The sequence below is a fragment of the Bombus vancouverensis genome, chromosome 11, assembly GCF_051014615.1.
Source record: "Bombus vancouverensis nearcticus chromosome 11, iyBomVanc1_principal, whole genome shotgun sequence".
NCBI lineage: Eukaryota > Metazoa > Arthropoda > Insecta > Hymenoptera > Apidae > Bombus > Bombus vancouverensis.
The window spans coordinates 8,893,623-8,910,850 of record NC_134921.1 but is presented as its reverse complement, the minus strand read 5'-3'; the positions used below and the strand labels follow the sequence as shown (position 1 = coordinate 8,910,850).

The following is a 17,228-nucleotide window of genomic DNA, read 5'->3' as shown; positions in this document are numbered from 1 at the left end:
TGGGGACAATAACCAACGACAAAGACGTTGCTTGCCACCGTTTTCTATGCTACGCCGTTGACCCTTTTGTTTTCATCGATTCGCTTTGCTGGCCCTTTCTTCATCCTCAGATAAATCAACGGTTCTTCAATCTACGATACGACTGAGGATTCGATCGAGGATTCTCGATCGAGACACGATTAAAGAGCGAGCAGCAATTTCTTCAATCATAACGTTCCCGTGTTTCGCCTCTTTGTGCAACCCTTTGATGTTAGTAGTAATACCGGTTGCCAGGTTTGCTACGAACGTTTGTTAGGGCGATATCGAGTGGATGCATTCTTCGAGTCCCTTCGCCAATCTATCTCTTTGCTATTCCCTCCGTGAGAAGGTTGCATAGCCGCATGATTTTCGTAATTGCTTATGCAAGAACCACCGTTCAGACTATTCTCGACAGATTTGCATAACGCATAAGCAAGCTACGTAACAGGGTTGTTTGATATTATCGTTTCCATAAGATGATTCAGACGAGCAGCCTGTTTCTCGTTCGCTGCTCGTTGCAACAGACTCCAATTAATCAACCTTCTCTTTTTATCTTTATACCGGACGTCGAATATCATCCGAATGCGTTATGAAGCTATCGTGCAGGATGAATATCTGGTTTTTCCTCGTCGTTATTTTTCACGGAAACGTCGCGTTGAAAAAGTCGTTAGCTCGTGGCGGAATACGGATTGAATAATTTAGCGCGTTTCCTCCGCTAGTTGTTCACGCACTATTTATTTTAATTTATATCTCGCACGTTCTTCGCCGGTTCTTCTATTCAAATGTTGTGCCGGCGCATTAATATACATTTGTAGTCGAGCGATATATTACTGGAGAACGTGCTTCCTTGCCTTCTCTCCGTCGACGCGACGCGACGTGAAGGGATCCACCTAACGCGGGGTAATAATGCGTGCCTCGAAAGCCCGCAGAAATTGCCGATATATACCGCGATCGTGAAACGAGATGCCGTTTGCAGCTCACAGCCGACTGGGTTTCGCAGGATTTTACGATAAGACAGAGCTTTGTCCGCGATTAATTTCACGAAAAGTTTCGACGAGCTGTTGAACACAGGTGGATGAAGAGCAGCGGAATAGAATTTCGTCGGCACGTTAACGGCGAATTTGGCGCCTTTGGCGCACGCCACGTTCAAAGGGTAAATCCGAGGAAAGAGTGGCCCGTAGAAATAATAGCGGGTAGTCGCCGATTCCAGGGAAGAGTGGCGATAAGCGAAGCGTTTGAGTTGGTACGAAACGGCGATCTATTATTCCGGAGCATTTTAATGAAAATTCTCGCAGCGACCGAGGGGATGTGGCACGAGATTCAAAGAATAACTGGCGATGAATAAAACAGTGATGCGTCAGAAATGGGTGAGACCGGATCTTCGTCTGGCGTGAATGGTTTCTTTGCCATTCTCGTGGAAAATAAGAGACGAACGGGGAGGAATAAGCTCTCGTTGCCAGTTCGTGTGAGAATAGATAGAGACGTTGACGGGGGCCGCATCACCTTGACGGGATGATTATACCACATTTTACGTCACGGCTTTGCGCAGCGTGTCACGTTTAATACCGTAATTCCTTCTCTCCTTAACGCAGTGCTGGGATATCGATCTTGCACTCGAAAAGGCAAAGAGAGGGATGCTTCCTCGCGCCAGCTTTCGTATTTCGCTATCGTAAAATTTCGAACATAGTTCCGACAGAGTCTCGATACTCGTCGTCTTCTATGAATAAGTTTCGTTTTAGAAATTGCCTTTACTTAAAGCGCCGGTAGTTTCGCTTAGCTTTTACCAGGAGTCAGAGAGAAAGAACCGGTAGTACGAGAGTTACACGGAGAAAATGAACCCACGAGAGAAGAATGGTTCGAATAGAATGGAAAACCGTGTAATTGGTCGCGTTATTCTTCTAGCTAAGTTTCTATGGACATCACTGTCCCGATTGCTTGCCAGGTTAAAAGATTTAAAACGATTTAAACGATAAAGGCCAGAACATGGCACGTAATTTCGTCGGTGATGTTCCTTCCAAAGTCGTGATTCCACCGACTGTGTCCCCATACGCTTCCCAGTTTCACGCTACGTGTTTGATCAATTAATCCATTGTCCCAATTGACCAATTAACCCTTACGCTAATTGGCGATTCGCCGTGGTTTTAGGAGAATAATGGAATGAACGATACGCGTCTACAGCGATACGAGACTAGCTCGCTGAATATTCTCTCTATGATTTGTACGAAAAGCAGAACAAAGGAGAGCGAGCTTTCTGAAAGAGAATAGTAAAGAATCGAGCAAGCCATAAATCAAACCAATCTTTATCTCCTTAATTTCTGTTTAATCTTTCCTCATTAATTCGGCATGGAAGTAGCAGGTTGTCGTAGGTAACGTGGTGTCCTTACGTTGAACTTTTAAAACTTTTATCAGATATAGAAGCGATCAATAATAATGAATTCAAGAGGTTCCATTTTTCTCCTCTTTTTTTTCATTGCCACACTATTTTATAGGAGAGCAATTTGAAAATTCAATATATCGATCAATTCGACAGTAAAATCTATCTTTGACCAATGCCAATGTTTATAAAATCAAGATGTTAGGATTTGAAGAGATATGTTTAAAAGTTCAAATAATTTCTGGCGTACAAGTTTCTGTTGTTTCAAGTTTCTTTTCTAATACAATACAGATAGAATTAAAGATTATGCTATATCTGCCTTTTATCCTGTCTTGGATATTTTTTATCAGTTAGACATTCACGAAATATCAGTTAGTATTTTATGAAAAATTTTGACATTGGCATATAGAAATGTTATTATAATCATTTCTAGATACAATTTAAAATTGTTCTTTTTTGATATAGAATATACAATTGTCTAGAAACTCGATGTTACTCGTTTTTGCAAAAATATGAAATTGCCATTTCTCGCATCAAGCCGTACAAATAATATTAATACCATCGATCGTTTAGGCTGATATCAGTTACTAAGTTAAGAATTATCAGTTAGGTGGTAGTTAGTAAGATAAGATATTGGTTAAGTTAAACCAACATAACACTCATTAGCATACTTTCTTTCGTAATCACCAAGTGGTATAAAATTGGGAAAATTAACAAGAATGGACTATCATATTTCTTCCATGTAATTTTCTTATGGAATGACGTAACATTAGATATCGCCAGAAAAAAATGATATCCTCGAATTTTCTTTCACGCCAGTCTGGCTGGCTTTTCGTACGTTTTTATCAGCGATTTACCGTGGCTGTATAAGGAGAACGAAGGAGGGTGAGCCGAGTAACTCAGGCGAAGAAAAAAAGAAAAGAAAGAAAAAATTGCGACTCGATCTATATAAGCGGGTCTCGCTAACGATCGTGACCCTATCATTACTTGTATCGCGTTGTAACGTGAACTTAGCCTCGGGCAGTTCGTTATGGATGTGCCATGTCGCTTGTCCGCCATCGAATCCCTGGAACGGTTGAATTGTAACAGCGGATAATCGTTGAATTTACGAACGCCACGGTCGTTTGCATTCGGCCCTGTCTGCTAATGAAATTTATGGTGGTCGGTTTTGTACAGTTTCGCCGTTGTGATTGGCGCAGACGCGACTTATTCTACGTTCTGTGGACTCTGTACTTCCGATATGCGGGTATTTGCATGCACGAAACTTTCGCAGAGTTTTGAAATGTCCCGTCTTGAATCGCTTCCAAAAGTTTCCGCCCCGCGAGTTTTCAGCAAAACTTCCGACGATTTAGTCTCGAATTTTCAAATCTTCAACGTTTCGATTCAAATTTTCGTGCGGTTAAATTTCAATTTCTGACGGTGTCACGTACAAATTTCCAAATTTAAAGGCGCTTTTCATCGGTGTATATGAAAGTCGGTTGCCGCGTCATATTCTTGACGCTAAATCTAAACGAATCGAATTCCCACTTTAAACTTCAGATCTTCGAATCTCCGACCAACTATAGTTCGATTCTTCCAACGGTGTGACATTCAAATTTTGAAAGAAGTCTAAACGTTCGCGTTTATTAAGTTTATCCGATTGTGTTTCCATCGGCGTACACAAAGCCAATTGGCGGCAAAATGTTCTTCAGACTAAATCCGTGTCCAACGGTGCACACAGGACTAGCTTAAATCGGCCAGCCCGCCCAAAATTGGATCACTTCACCGACAAGGGTCGAGTGGATAAGCTCTCGCAGTATTCACTCCTTTAGTGCTCTTTTAACGCTTTGCTTCTTGTTCCTTCTTCTCTTCTGTCTTCTTCCATCCCTTTCTTTTTTTCCCGCTCTCCGGCGGCACTGCACGCGTGAGAGCACCGCAAACGGCAGGGGGTTGGGCGACTGTGAAAGGGTGCATCGTGGACTAACGAGGTACAAAGTGCAGCTAGTCACGTAATAAATGTCACAGAAGAAAGAAGAGCAACTTCTCACTCGTGGCTTTGGCGACGTTGCAAAAAATCGAGATAATCACCCGGTATTATTAGAAGTGGATATTTGGCTTCTGTCGTGAATCTGTTTGCGTTCTTTATCTTCTTCTTTCTTCGATGTACCCTCTGCTCTTGTGTACTACGTAGTGTTGTTTTTAGCGCAGTATGCCGCCAATTTATATCTATTCATATTGATCGAAACTTTGCTATATGATCGGTTACGTTTAATTATTCCTTCGATCGAAATAATTCATTTTCATTCCCGTTAGAGAACCAAGTGTGCCGAGTTGATTAAACAATACGAACGACGAATATGAGATCGATTGATTAAATGTATATATGTATACGTATATATTAAAAAAAAAAAGGACAAAGGAGCGTATCGATGGTGGAAATGAGATGCACGTTAAACGAGCAATTTAAACATGGAAAATTGTGTATGGAAAAAGATACGTTCGCTGTGGGACGGCCGGTGATAAAGCTAATTAACCGCGGTTGTAAACAGTTTATGCCAGCCAACTTAGAGATGAAACGGGCCAAACAAGCCGCACAGCCGATGAAATCGATGTGAAGCTACATGATGTCAAATTAAACAGTACGAATGGCTGGTGATGGTTTTAGCTGGTCCGGTCGAGCTGCGTTAAAATCGTATTTAATGACTCGAGCGAAAAGTGAATACCGAACGAACGCGATGTTTTGTTAAACGAATATTAAAAAAGACCATTATTTGCTTGCGATAACGAAAACCGATGATCAACGCGTGGCGTTTTATTAAAATTTTTTAATTCGATCTCCTCTTTCGTATAAACCGTGATTATGACAAAAAATTGTCATTGTGTTCTATTCTGGCGAAGGTGACGCGACTGTTTGATCTTCCTAACGTTAGAAATTTTTTACATACGAATGATAATTCATCGTTGAAATCGGAAAACGATGCTTGACAAATTTTCTATCGGGTCGTGTAACAACAAATTTTCTTGCATTTCTTTGAAAAACCCTCAAACATCGTTACTTCCATTTAAGAGCTATTTAAACAACGACGTGTGCATTCGTTTGTTCCACTATCCCTCGCAAATGGAGAAAAGCTCTTGCTCTTTCATTCCAGGTATCTTCCTTAGTCGTATTAAAATATTTTTATTTTAATTTTGGCCGCATTTGGGAAAAGATTCATTCGATTTCGAATATATCAGGCAACGAAATATTTTGATCGTCGTTCTTGAAATAATTCTCGTACCAGATTACTGCTACAAATTATCATGGGTCAACGATAACCCAAGGTATCATTGGCTTAGCGTTCCATTCTTCGATTTCGATTTCGATGCAACGTATCGCTCCTAAGGGTAGCGCCCTACCTTTGAAAGAAACCACGACGTTTATGGAATTGTAGTAGCGTCGTAAGTACTCAGATTTCCATGACAAAGGGCGGTTATTTCAAGAAACGTAGGAAACGAAGAAATTTGAAAGTCCACTCAGCGTACGTGTCTGATTTTTGTTCGGTACATCTGCGATTTTCCTGTAGATTTATGACGCTGTTAGCTTCCTTCTCTCGATTCTTCCATTCTACTGTCCGCTTGACCGGTCAAAAATAACGTATCTATACAGCCAGTCATAAGTATCTATCCGTTACATTTATTCGATAACAAATTTATCAGCTTCAACAAATTCCATTTTATTTAATATTTTATATCGTAAGGCAGATATGCCGCTGAAACGACAGATTTACAGCGAAATAACAAGAGGATAAAAACCGACTATGTTATTGAGAAACGTAAAATAATTTGCGCGTTGTTTTATCGAGATACGAAACCTGTACAATATGAAATATAAAGCGTTATACAGCTCGGGGATACAAATCAAATTTATATAGTTTTAGAAAAAGCAGTGTCTAAAGCCGAGAATATCGGATAAGATCGATGATAATCGAGCTCGTCTTCGAAAAGAACAGCCGAGACGAGATGCTGGAAGCCGATATGAAACCGGAATAGATTTTGCCAGAAGAGACTATCTATCAAAGATTATCATCGAATTGAACGAGCAAGTACGCGAGAGGGCTTCATTTATCGGCGAAGATCTCGTAATTATTAAATTCTTTAGGGGAGATTCTTTAACAATTTAAATGAGACACTGCAACTTCCTCTGGGAAGGTTTAGTTCTTCAAGTGGAGAAGGCTGCTCCGCTCTGCTAATGAAAATCGAAAGGACGCTTGGAATTAAATATTTCTGTCGGCGCTCGTTTCGCTGCTATAAGAGGGTTTACGAAAACACGCCGTTATTTAGGCAAAGCTAATTAAAGTATAATTATCCCAAAGTAATCAGCGAGTATGTTAAAGTAACGATGCTGTTCATGACAGGTAGATTTCCTTGGGGAAGAAGGAAATTGAACGAGAAACGAATTTTTCATGCGGTTTAGGGCCTTCCGAAAATATTACGGTCGTGTTGGGATAGGAAAGCAAGTCGTCGAAGATTCATCGACGGGAAACCGGAGTGTTTTTCCTTGATGAAAAATGGATTTCCATTTGTACGAATACGTCACACATGTCCACCGTAAACGCTGAATACAAGGAATCTATTTTTCTTCTGACAACGACTCCTGCTAGATCCTGTCGTGGATCAATCTAATGTTTCCCTGTTGGATAGAGATTTTTAGGGATCCAGGGGAACGTGATGTATCGTTCGGTGGATATCGTTCGGACGATGAATTTTAACGTAGTACGTTTTATTAACCTTTCGATAACGTAGGAAAATGACGGTGAATTCAGAACGATTTAGCGGATAATTGTTTTCTTCGTCGTTAAAATTTCTTGCATACTTGGTACCAGATATTTCCAATTTTTGTAAGAAATATATGTTAACGATATGACGATGTTTTGTGTTCAGAATGAACAGAAATACGGTTTTTCCAAATTATGTTTTTCTCCGAAGAAGTATAAAGGTGAAAGGAATAAATGATTAGAGGAATGTACAAGCAGATAAATGGAGCATGTACGTTGTGTATTAATAGCCAACACTCGGAGCGTAGCGGATCGCGGGTCGCCATAACGTTAATAATAATCGCGTGAGATACGCTGACATTTTAGATGTTATGTTTACAGCAGTGTCCTGGTCTTCTTCGTGCTATATCGTAAAAGAGCTACCATTCCACTTCGAAAATGACTCGGAGGATCGTAACAATTTTCATAAAGAATTTAACAATCGTTATCATTTATAATATAATTGGTAAAATTAATATTACCCAGTTTAAAATTGAACAGTCGTGCGATGCATTAATTCTGAACCGACCAAGTATTACACGAGATATCGTATAACTTGAGGAGATATTAGTTTCAGCAAGGTTAATGCTATAAAAACTTACTGCTCTCCAATGTGCAATTCCTAAATTAGAGTGCCGGCAATAAAAGCTTGGAATTGAATTTCGCAGATAGTAGAGATTCGCGAAACCGTAGAAAATAATTCACGTACGAATGCAATCTTCGATCGGAATGATCAAACGAGAAGGGAAACAAACGGGTAGCATTGTTAACAAAGAGCGGAGATTCGAAAGAACCAAGAGAGAATATCGTGGTAGCGCCGTAGAAATCTAATCCGAAAGATAATTCAAAGGCGAATTTATCTCCGCGAATGGCGTGCAACCGATCATACGTGACTTTTGACGTATCGGTCCGGTTATCGGTACGAAATTTATTCTTATCGAAGAACGAATAGCTCTGGTATAAACTAGCCCGGCCAGGTCACTGGTAACGAATGTATGTACACGTGTAACGAATGTTTAAATTCGAATTGTAGATCCCTGTCGGCCGGATGACATTTGCCTTTGAAACACTGTGAATTTATACTCTTTGCCCGTTATCTCGTCCAGTCACAGCAATAGACCCATTAGTTAATTGATATAAAATATTCGTTGGGACAGACGATTTTACATGACAGTTACTTTCTCCGTTCTACGTATTCTTTGTGTTCTCTCGCTGGTCGTGAGGATTTGAATGAGAAGAAAAAGAAAAAAAAAAAAAAGGAAAAAGAACTGAAGTGGACGCGTTATCGCAAGTTGAAATTTCCATTCTAGCTAGAATTAGCGGAACGGTCATGGTTCTTGTGAAAAACGAACATTAATTAGTAAAACGAAACGTGGCACATTTAATTGCGCTAATTTGGGTGTAGATAGGTCCGCTCGAGGCGCAACTTCCTGCGTTCACTTTTTGTTAAGCCGTTTCGTTAATGGCGACTTTCAAATTCAAAAGCTTCGTTTTTCCATTTTCCCTTCTTTCGTTTCTCTTTTGACTTCTTTCTCCTTCGTTCGCTCTACGTTCCATGCTGCTTCCTGGGCGACGAACAAAAATTGCCGCGAGACCTCGTCTCATATCACCGAAGTTTTTCCACCGTCGTTCGAAACTGCGGCTCGTTGATTCGCCGAGGACGAGCGCTACTGTAAAATGATTCTCTCGTCTACGTTGGTAAAGTTTTTTTTTACAGGAGAAGGGTCGCCGCCGCCGACGATTCCCTGGAAATTACAGTTTCACGCGACGGCGGGATTTGAACGCGATACCTCGATGAAAAGAAGTAATTAGAGTTATTTCGTTTCTGAGCAGCGGATAAGAAAGGAGGCGCTTAAAACGCGAGGGAAGATTAATTAGCCGCTCATTTCGGATGAATAACTACCGCGGTAAATAGGAAAACAAATGTAGCTCAGCGAATCGAACGTTTCATTTCTCTTCTTCAAACGCGGATTAAAGCGCTCGAGTTTACAAAGTTGCATCTTGAAACGGGTCCAACTGTTACTCTGCTTCAGCTTCGAGCAACACAATAACAGCTTTCGAGTAAAACCAGAGTTTATGAATCATTTCGAAATTAAACATTTCAAACGCTTAAATTCAATCCTTCGATGGTTAAATTTAAATCACTGGATCCGAATGCCCCAATAGTCGAATCCGAACTTTCAATGGTCAAATTGAAACTTCGCAATTCCCGTTTCCAGCTACTAAATTTAAATTTCTAACGATCGCATTGAAATTTTTCAATTCAACTTTTTAATGGCCGACTTTCAAACTTTTGAATTAGCATCTCGAACATGTAGATTCAAATTTTTACATGGTTTCCGGGGATATGGAAATTTTTCAATCCTTAAATTCTACATCTTATAATTAAGATAGTTCCGACAAGGAAACAAAAAAAGTTGCCTGTCTCATTTCACATGTTTGTGAAGCAGCTTCAGGTAAAGAAACGAACAGCGTTACACGTATCGCGATATCCACGTTCGAAACTTATGGCGGAACCGACGATTTCGTAAAATCTCAAGAACGAGGCTACGACTACGTGTTGATTAATCAAACAGGGCGTGCTTGATCGGAATGTTATTTCATTGGAAATATCAGCGCGTAGGAACGGCGCTTAAACGCGCGGAAAATATTGCCAACATCGGCTTCTAAAGCGATTCATCGTTCAGCCCGTTTGAGAGAAAGCAAATTTCCTGAACACGCGATAATTGAATTCGTTTGGGAAACACCGTTTCTACCAGTCCAATTTTACAGGTTGTAGACGTGTCTGCGGCTATCCGATAATATTTTTTAACCCGACATTCGCCACTTCCAGTCAGCTGGCCAGCTCTGCCCGTGCACATTCATCGTTCCGTATTTATTCGGGCGCAGCTTTTCATTTTCACGCGAAAATTGAATCGTCTAATTGCGTGCATCAACCAGTGAACGATTAACCGTCTGTATCATTTCGTCGTCTGTTTTACTGTTTTTCTTTCCTTTCTTTTCCCTTCGATCGAAACGTTTCAAGCGTAGGCAAGAGAAGAAAAGCGAAAACGGTGGCGAGAATTTAATACTTTAAAGAATCATAAGCCTCTCGGACGAAGATTGATTGGGCCTAGATTCATTTATTCGCCCGCCTCGTCTTAATAACTCGGCGAAAGCAGCTGCTATACCATTATCCTGGCAAACTTTCGGACGTTCCTTTTGCTTTGAGAAACGGCCGTTGATAAGGATCTAACGCGAGATTAGAGTTGTAACGAAGGCTCATCAATAATCTCGGCTGAATTTCCATGGCATCGATCATCGGGACGAAGCGAAATTTTCACGGCAAACAGTATCGCGAATCTGAAATTCACCGTTCCGTTCTAATAAAAATGTCGGTAAAATTCCACTTTAGTTAGGTAAATGTTTTTCTAGCCGTCAATCCCTGTTTTATTGAATTTTTAATTCACAATCATTCGGGCAAACTAGGCTGCAGGGTTATGGATTGCAAAACAAGCATAACGTACATGTAACGTGTGGTTAGCGTTTCGAGAATCGATCGAGAAATAGGAGAAGAGCTTACCTGGTAGACTGTGACCGCCTTATGGCGGCTTCTTCCGGTTGGGGGCCCTCTCTATGGGGGCCCCAAGTGGTCACACCCGTCGTTCACCAATATCCGGCGCTGTGACAGCTAGAAATCAAATCACCACTGTTAAACGAGTCGTCGCGCGAACACGGAACTATGATCACGTAACCACCAATTCGACACGCGATACAATCGGGAAACCGTGGTCATTCTGTTTGTTCTCTCCCCCTCCTACCCATACTATATGTTGTGTTTTAACCATAAACAAATATTTCGACGATTCGGCGGAAACTAGTGAAACGAGAGGTAAATATAAGTTGAAGCGTTAGGTAGAATGATTCGAGTAAGTGGATCGTATCAGTATGCGGCCAGGCGGGCGACCAGGTTTAAGTAGATGAGACGCATTCCTGGTCAGACGCGATTGAACGTTAATCCATTAAGGACTTGTCAATCTCATTTGTTTGTCTAATCATAAAGTTTCAAAAATTCTTTCAATATTTCTTTCATTATTATCTCTTCTTCCGGATAGAGTTTACAATTTTACGAAGTGTTCTAAGGATTTTATGATTAACTATTTCCCGTTTAATTTATACAATTCCTTTCTGTGTTTCGAATTTGTGCAGCGGAATTTTTCAATGCATCTATTTGTTTCATAGATTTTTCGTATCTTGCCGAAACAGTAATTTACGCTTTCTGCATAAACTTCAGTAACGTTTGTAAAATATACTATTTTGTCCGCTTGATCCTGAATGGGCTGGATCAAAGCCTTTCACAACGATCGTATCCAGCGGATATTTCCGAATACCCGTATGATTCCTGCAACGAAATAAAAGTGCCTTCCACTCGGGAAGTATCTGGCGCAGAAATCATTTTGCCAATGAATTACCGATAATTCAGGAATCAGCAATTTCCTTGGCGAAAGAGCGGGAAGAACAGTCGCCACGTGGGGATGATCTCATCCCCCTTCATGCTCCAACTTTAATCGCGCCTCGCTCTCTTAACCTGGACGATCCTGTTACACCACACTCACCCAACATTCCAACATATATTTTTAATCGTAGTTTCTCTCTTTCTCTCTCCCCCTCCCTCTCGCTCTCTTTCCTAATTATTCGAAGCGCCAACACGAAGAGACACGCGTCGACACGGTTTCCCAATTTAAATCGCACGCCGGATCGATTGCGTCTCGCGAGATCTTCGGCACGGCCGTTCGGAAAAAGACACGGCGAAACGTTGGAACGACGAAGAGGAGCGACGTGGAAGGAGTTTGTGGAGAAATAGAAAAAAGGAAAATGGACGAAGGGAGGTTTAGGGTGAGTGAATGGGCGGCCGCGGCACGGAAGAAAAAGCAGAAAATGAAAGGTCGTGTCGCGACGCTTGATGAGGATCTTTTCCTCGTTGCCACGGCGGTCGTGGAGAGCGTGGAAAAACTGTAGCGAGAACGAAGCGAGTAATTGGACACCGGCCGGCCATATTAGAGCACGGAGAGACAGACGAAGATAGTGGGATCGAAGGACGGGACGTGAGAAACGCGGAGAAGGAATAGAAGCTGCGCGAACGCGGAGCAACGAAGAGAAGGGAAACCGGACGGATAGAGCGAGAGAATGATAGAAGGGAGGGTTAAAAAAGCGGAAAAAAAGAAAGGCGAATCGGATAGAAAAACGACGAAGAGGGAAACGGTTGGTCTAACAGGGGTTGGGCTCGTGGAAAAAAGAAAAGAGAGACGAGACGAGAAAAAAAAAAGAAACTGGCGAACGATCGTGGTACGTGAAAAGCGGCTGAGAACGAGGATAAATCGCAATTAAGCGCACATCGGGCCACGGATGAAAACTAAGTCGATCGTGATGTCGTTAAGTTGGTCAGAGAGAAGCGATACAGAAAAAGGGAAGAGTTATCTGCTGCGCTGAGCGGAAAGCTTGCTCGTGGAAACGAGCAGTATGGAGTTTTTTAACGGCGTAGAAAGATGAGAAAACGAAGAGGCAGAGACGTGGACGAGAGATCACGGCGGTGATGGGAAAACCGTTCCAGTGTCTCGAATCCGGTGGTAAAAAGATCGAGAAAACTGAAGTTCTTCTCGCGGTGATGAAAGCCTCGAGTTTTCTCTATCCGAGGATCCATTTCTAAAAGAGTCTATCGAGTGTCTGCCACCAGGGAGAATATACACATAGATGAAAAAGGAAACGTTAATAAGCCGTCTCCAGAGACAACGAGGGAAGGGAAAGATGTTGTAAAATAATAAACAGCCCGGGGCAAGGGACACGCTATGAAACGGTTTAGAGCTTGGAAAGTCGAAACTTGAAATACTACGAAAACCCCTCGGGTGCAGAGGAGAAAGTCTCGACTTTCGATACGTTCGAAATCCCCGAGATTTCCCAGGCTTCCCGGTCCCGTGCGTCCCCTGTGGGATTCGTTAAAGGGAGTAGGGCCGCAGCGCGTAAACTCATCACCACCGTGCACCTTTCACCGCTTTCACTCTCTTTCTCTCGCGCTTTCTTCTCCTCGCGTTTGCACGATTCGCGTGGCAAGGCGTGAGGCGCGCGGGCAAGCGTTTCCACGCCAATGGTAGCGCGTGAACGAGCGTGCGCGCTGGGCGAGCGTGTGCATCGCCGGCGCTGTACCGTTTTAGTAACGGAGCGCACCGGTGCGCACCGGTGTGCATTATCTAACACTTAAAATTAGACGGCCGATGGCGACGGCGAAAAGAGATCCTCTCTCGCGTCCGAGCCTCGGGTCCAATCGCGGATTCGTCGGTTTCTCGCGTAAGCACCAGCTGGTGTAGGATATCCTGGCCGGAAGACGGAACTAACGTCGCGATGCACACGAGTACGAGAATCGAATTCTTCACTCTCGGCACTTGATTCGCATTTGATGCAATACGATACGATATCACACGTGATATACTTGACTGAAATTTCTCTTTCTCCAGTCTCTTTCTCTCTTTTCCTTGCTCCACTCTCTTTCTCTCTTTTTTCTTCTCCTTTTTCCAATTTCATTCAAATATTTCTCTTTATTTCTTTTTTTTTTGTTTTACGATCAGTTGGTTGCCCGGTTACGCTTCTTTCGTTTAATCAACAGTGTCTGGAGTAAAGAAGGCTACAACAGTATCAGTAGCAGGCACTTTGCAGAAACTAGGACACCAAGAGATGAGATAATGATACGCGACTAGGTTTCCACGGCACTGTGTGTATACAGACGCGTGTGTCTAGCGATATTCCGTTGCCACGCTTTTCTCGTCACCGTTGTTTCGCGCAGGTACGAACAGTGTGTGGTGTTATCGTATTGATGAGGGGGTGATAAGGTGCCCGATTACGAAGTTATACGAGACGCACCGCGTTCGTCCGGGCCGGTTGGCCGCCCGTCTTAGAGTGAATGTCTTATTAGTTATTTCTGGCTAGCTACTTCGCCGCTCTGTTCCGCCGCCACCTCTTCCTCCCTCTTCGTCGTCTTTTCTTGATCCTCTGCCCGAGCTTTCGCACCCCTCCACCTGCTCCCGTTACTTCGTCCATGCCTCTACGGGCTACGTCGAGTTGAACACCGTCGATCCCCGTGCACGCCATTGGCGAGGTCCTCTTCTCAGTCATCTTTGCCCCCTGTGCTGGTCACTTCGCCGTCGAGGGCACTTTTTTCTCCAACACCGTCCTTGAACTTCGACCACCCACGATTGTTTTCAACCTCACCGTGGCATTTCAAAATTTGCATGCCATCCTCGCGACCATCGTGGATAAAAATGGATCGTTTGGTTGAGGCCGAATCGCGTTTCGAAAGTGCGACCAGCGTCTCGTACTTGGCTTCCTCGTGTCGTTCGTTTGACTACGATTTCGCTTTTGTCGATCAATACATTTATTTTTATTTTTTTTTTTATTTTTTAGTGACGAATAACGATCGTTCCGTGGAATTGTTCGTAATTAACGGTGATGTCTCTGGACTCGTGGTTGTTGTTAATTTTTGTGGACACGGCGATGTTCGAATACTGGTCTTGGTAATAAGTTCAGGACCAAACGAAGTAGTAGCAACCCACCTGGTGCCAACGTTGCGTTAACGTAACATTTTATTCGCAGCTGTTTTCAATTAATTTAGACCCGTGTACTTGTGCAACGGCAACAAGTTCGGTATTAAGGGAATGAAATTTTACAATTTACTAGTTGGCTGATTATCTGATTTAACTTAAAGTTGTAAAATTCTAACTTGTTGGTTTGCCGATAATATCAGTTTGTTGATCGGTAAATAATTGTCAGAAAAAGCCATTTTCCTCTCTGCGATCTTTATAAAACGGTGAACGCGGTCGATTAGCCGGAAATCATCGAGAACCCTTGTTCTTCAACCTCGTCACTCGTGCACCTTCGACTTCATTAAGCTTCGAGCAGTTCCCGCGATTTTAAGATCATTTTTTTTTCTCCCTTCTCCGAAGCCAATTCCATTGTCCAACTATTCTTCCTTCGGTGGAAAGAAAATTTGCTGGAAGTAAATCGCGACAAACACAACTGCAACTTTCGCTCGATTAAAGTTCCCAAGATTTATCGCGTCTTTGGAGATAAGCCCGATCTTTTAATATCCTCTGTGTCAGTCGCTGGGCCATTTAGAATGGAGAGAAGTTTTCGTTTCAACCGCGCCTCTTTTTCGTCGTTTTAACCTTCCTTTCTCACTGATATATCCCGTCGTAGCGATGTTTTCTTCCAAATACAGACATTCTATCTCACGTAGAAGGCCAGTAGCGAGAGGCAAAGAGAGACGACAGAATCGTTAAAGCGACCGTAATCTATTGCCACCAACGAAGAAAGGACTTAAAGATGACAAAGTGGGTACTCGCGACTTATAGGACCTACTAACGATCCTAACATATCCATGATCTTCATCCTTTCAAAACCACGTTGTAATAGATGACGGAATATCACACCGCCTTTCCACGAAACTAGTTTCCCTTACACACACTGCCAAGTGTAACCTACTCGTTACACGTTTAAGCTACACTGATTAACTAAAACTAACGGCTAAATGATTAATCCGAGACGTAATCGCCGTTGACTGTCGATCAATAAACGAATCAAAATTGATTTGATATAGACTTACAAGCTGACAGAAACTATACAGAAACTATACAGAGGCGTAATTCTCGTGCGAGTTTTAGTCGAATCTCGACGAGTGAAACTCGTCCAAATGAACACGTAAACTATCGTCGTATTTGAACATTCGATACGATCCACCTAAAATCAACTGGCGATTCACACTTCGGGAATCTATGCTTCGATTTTCCATCCAACTTTTTCTATCTTGTCTAACCGACAAACGTTATAGCTGTTTATCTTTCAAGGAGAAATACTTGGCGATCTTTTCCTGTTGGTCAGAACGATTGCATAACTTGCGTAATTCATCGAACGGCGACGCAACAGACGCGGCAGGCTCGCGGTTTTGTTTTCAGCGAGCTGGCAACCAGCGATGAAATATCGACGGTCTGCTCTTGACTTTGTTTCGAGGCTGACACGACGATCTATCTTCCGATTCGATACGATACACCGATACCAGCGACGCCCGCAACGTTCCGCGTCGCGTATAGTTTGCGGTCTCTCGCCGAACGCATCGCGTCCTGTTCAAATGACAGAATCGTAATTAAATGTTGAATTATTATCGATTCGACAGCCACGCCATTAGTCCGAATTGTCACGAAATTCCGTGTCGCGTTCGGTTTACTGTCGTCGGTTAAATATCAACGACGAAACAGCCAACTGAAATTTCGTTTCCGTTATGAAAACCTAGAAACGTTTTCGATCGCGAAATTGGCGCTCGATATTTTGGCCTGGCGTTGCTGTGCATCGGACCCCGTTATCCCGCATGTTGAAACGTAATTTTAAAACGTTTATTCCGTTATAGACCGCGCCGGATGAGAGATTTCACGGATCGTTTTTTGGAGCTTCTGAGTCACAAATGTACAACCATTCTGTCTAAAAATAAAACTAACCGTTAGATGATCAGCAAAGAGATACAATCTTGGTGTGCCGCTTCTAATTTTAGGGAGAAAACACGCGATAGAGATTAACAAAGTTGATCTAGTCATCTTAAGAAACTTTCAACTGAATAAACATGATGTGTGTTTGCATGTTCTTTGCGTGCTCTTTGCATGTTGATACTGTATTTGAATTCGCTTTCTGGCAGTCGATTGTATAATGACGCAAAGTCGTGTAACATTGATCTTGGCATTTGGGATTGTCTCGGAAATTCGAGTCGTTTAAGGAAAGCAAAATTTCTTCTTTATTATCGCGATAGAAAAATCTACGGGGATATTTGAACATTTCCTATGGGAAACTTTTATGAATACGTTATGTGCGTTATAGGAAACTTTGAAAAAATCCATTAGCACTATAACGAGGACACGGACGTCGTGATTATATTGGTAACATTTAAAGTTAATCTGAAGATATATTATGAAATATCTTTTAAGTTAAGAATTTTCAGACACGAATACCTTAAAGCTTTTATATGAAGAATAAAAAAACGCACTTTTTTATAC

The 17,228-nt window shown here is 42.3% G+C and overlaps 2 protein-coding genes across 9 annotated transcripts in view; one reads left to right on the top strand and one right to left on the bottom strand.

The window, feature by feature from the left end:
* The window catches only part of tn (tripartite motif containing protein thin), a 56,278-nt gene extending 42,083 nt beyond the window's left edge, over positions 1 to 14,195 (bottom strand). For 3 of the 7 annotated variants that reach the window (XM_033343887.2, XM_033343888.2, XM_033343889.2), the window contains exons 1-2: positions 14,056 to 14,194; positions 10,727 to 10,834 (exon numbers count right to left, since the gene is read on the bottom strand). The gene's annotated coding sequence lies outside the window, so the exon portion shown is untranslated. The other 4 variants (XM_076622520.1, XM_033343886.2, XM_076622521.1 and 1 more) reach the window with 3 other exon arrangements.
* The window catches only part of LOC117153186 (uncharacterized), a 51,115-nt gene that overhangs the window by 16,606 nt on the left and 17,281 nt on the right, over positions 1 to 17,228 (top strand). Inside the window, exon 1 of one of the 2 annotated variants that reach the window (XM_033326958.2) lies at positions 15,295 to 15,521. The exons of the other annotated variant lie outside the window; for it this stretch is intronic. The gene's annotated coding sequence lies outside the window, so the exon portion shown is untranslated. Of the gene's footprint in view, positions 1 to 15,294; positions 15,522 to 17,228 lie in introns of those variants that run through there. 2 annotated transcript variants of the gene reach the window in all.